This window comes from Seriola lalandi, unplaced genomic scaffold, assembly GCF_002814215.2.
Source record: "Seriola lalandi dorsalis isolate HSWRI2012SDOR001 ecotype SW California unplaced genomic scaffold, Sedor1 jcf7180002054483, whole genome shotgun sequence".
NCBI classification, from domain to species: domain Eukaryota; kingdom Metazoa; phylum Chordata; class Actinopteri; order Carangiformes; family Carangidae; genus Seriola; species Seriola lalandi.
This window is the reverse complement of record NW_019525036.1, coordinates 17,137-20,330: the sequence shown is the minus strand read 5'-3', so window position 1 is coordinate 20,330 and position 3,194 is coordinate 17,137. Positions and strand designations below refer to the sequence as shown.

The 3,194-nt window shown below is 41.6% G+C and overlaps 1 protein-coding gene across 1 annotated transcript in view; it reads left to right on the top strand.

Annotated features, from left to right (window-relative positions):
- Positions 1–3,194, top strand: part of LOC111659595 (growth arrest-specific protein 7-like) — a gene marked incomplete at its 3' end in the record, with an annotated part of 46,543 nt that overhangs the window by 28,773 nt on the left and 14,576 nt on the right. The gene's annotated exons all lie outside the window — the stretch shown is intronic.

Sequence of the window (3,194 nt, the reverse complement as noted above, 5' to 3'; positions counted from 1 at the left end):
GGGGGGGGGGGGGGGGACTCTTAACTAACACTGAACTCACCTCAGCTCCCTACAGGAGCCCTGAAGCACCAGGTCGAGGGGTGTGTGTGTGTGTGTATGTGTGTGTGTGTGTGTGTGTGTGTGTGTGTGGGGTGGTGGTGGCTGAACTGATTTTCCCTCAAGTTTATGGTGATATAGAAAATACAGACTCCAGTAAACTATAGGTGTTGGTGCGTGTGTCAGCTTCCATAGCAGCCATTGTGACAGAGCCACACTTGATACCAAATTAGGTCAAGGGACTTCAGTGACCCTTTTCCTTTGTAACATAATGAGTTTACGATGATAACGATGGCAGATTTACTGCGTTTGAATCAGCAGGTCCTTAAATTCCTTGAATTTCATTTCTGATTTTCAGCCGACAACTTCATCAGCTCCAGCTAGCGTAACGTTCACTCTGACAGCTGGCTGGATACGAACTTTATTTATTTTAAAAACTGACTGTTTTTAAAATGATCTGTGTTGCTTACACACATGATGTAGTGTTGACAGACAAAAGCTGATTTGTTGGTTCCAGCTAGCGACTGTTGATGTTTTCTCACTGGCATATTTTCCCAGCTGTATGTTGTTGATAATGTTGAATATCGCGATATTTCCTGCCCCAATATTTTTCGTTGTACTTTATTTTATTTCATTTTTCATTTGTTTTGCAGTTTTGTACAGTCTGTCCCGCGGCCCTCATCTCACTGCTTTACTGGCATGTGACAAATAAAACTTATACCTGAAAAATTAAATACAATAATATCATTATATTATAAAAAATTATAAAATATTATATTAATAATAAAATAATTCCCCTGCAATAATATCCGTATAAATCGTAGATATCGTCTATGCCTAGTTTATACTGTAGCTAATGTTAGCTTTGTGAGTTGGTTGGGGTCTGGGGTCTCTTTTAGGGGGTTCCTGGGGTCCCCTGCAAAAAGGGGAATGATTTATTTTCACTATATTTCCATCAATAAGTCACAATGACAACTAATTTGTGTCACTTTAGGTCCATGATGTGATAAAGTTTGAGATCCACTGAGGTAGAAAAGACTGATGTTGATGTTACAGCTTCATGTCCGTGAAGAAGATACGGACATGAAGGAGCAACAGCTAATTAGCCGTAGCATTATAGCACATTACTGTGGGGAAAAACACACTGAGGCAAACAACACAAAGGTTAGATTGATGTTAAATTGTTTTCATGGTTTCAGTTTTGACTTCAGTTTTGCTAAAGTAACAAGTTTGACTGAAGTTGCTGGAGTTTAAAATCTGATGAAGAGCAGGACAGAGCTGCTGCTGCTAACGCTAAGCTAAACTCTGACAGCAGCGTCCAGTACCAGCTCACACACATGCTAACTTCTTGCCTCGGAAATTATGGCTGGGTGATAAGGACTATAAGTAATATTGTGATATTTTTAGATTAAATATATCTGGATATTTTGAAATCTCCTCTAAAGCACTTAAATAAATGTGCGATTTAACCCTTTGATGCATAAAATCTGATGATTCTCGTCCCTGCGACATTTTATCTGCATTAAAATGTTCATGTTTACTGTTTATTCATCAGTGGTTTCTGTTAGAACGAGTTTAAATTCATAAAAAAAAGGGGGCAATCACAAGTTCAGTTTGGAGGAATCCAGTGTTTGTTAGTGTTGAGCCGAGATCGGACTCACTGTTGGGACGAGGGGTTTAATGAAAGGTCAGTTGTTGACTTAAGGTCACGAATTCAAACAAACTAATCCCGTCATTGGTGGGTGTTGGAAGCGGCCTGGCCCTCCTCCGTCGACCTCTGGACCTCAGCTGCGATTAAATACGAAGCCGTTTTCCCTCAGACAAATTATAAGCTTCATAAGCCAAGATAAGGTTGAATCAGAGGCCGTTTTCTTCTCCCTCCTCTCATTTGAATCCGGAGTATCGACTCTGGAAAAGTCATCAGTGGAACCGTGTTTGTGGATTTGCTCTGGGAGGCGACAGCGTGGCTTCAGACGGAGGTGATCTCTGATGCCACTTTTTTTTAAATGGAAACAGAGGATCCTCGCCGCGGGCTGTTTACCTCCTGAGGTTAATTAGGGGGAATGTGAGAGGAGATAAAGCTCCTTCTGTTTGCCCCGGAGTCTTTGCTAAACCTGGTGTCTGTTTGTGTCTCTTTATTGTGGAGACGTGTCGCTTGATTTATTTTCTCTTCAACATGTGTTAGTTTCTTTACTTTACTTTTCGGCCTTTCCCCTCGATTTGATTTAACTGAAGAGTCCGCAGAGCTAGTTTAGCATTTTTAATCACCTGGTGTTTCACAAACTGAAAATGTTAGAGGGGATTCTTTAAACGCACAATCTGCGTTGGGAGCTAATATTGATGCTAACCTTTGTTCTGATTGTTTCTCTGATTGAACTCATGATCCAGACAAATCCTTCATCTACAGTTGAAAACCACCAACGTGTAAAAAGTATGTGGCTAAAAAAAACTAGATAAAAGTCAATGTTGAGCTTCTGCTGACACATGATCATAGAGGATGTGATGCCGTTACCTTGATTTAAAATCGCACATTTTCTCTGGTTTGAGAACTGATGGGAACATCTGTGATAATGTCAGTGTGAGAGAGGGAGAGGACCGTCGTCAGGACCGAGAGTCGACTTCACTGCTGCTGCAGAACAAGGAGACTTTTAACTGCAGCAAGAGCAGAACAGTCTGTTTTTACACTGATCACAAAACCTGCTAACATCCGTGTGAAAGGGGAGAATCAGCATTCAGCCCCGGGTCAGATGGGTGCTGGTGTTGATGTTGATGTTGATGATGTAAACATGACACCCAGGTGAACACACACACACACACACACGCACTGTACCTCTGGATAGATATGAATGAATCTGTTTTGATGATTGTTCTGGGACGAAGTCGAAGTTCAGAGTGTGAACGATGAATCCCAGAGAGACGGAGAGAGACGCCTGCTGTACTTGTTGGTGTTACCAAAGCAACAGAGTGTAGACTACCTGTGTGTGTGTGTGTGTGTGTCTGTGTGTGTGTGTGTGTGTGTGTGTGTGTGTGTCTATGTGTCTATAAACTGTCTGTCAACACATACAGCACTAATAGAGGACTGTGGCATCAAAACATAGTTGTCTCTTGTGATTCTGTAAACTGCCCCATTAAACTGCCCTCCCTCTCTCTCTCTCTCT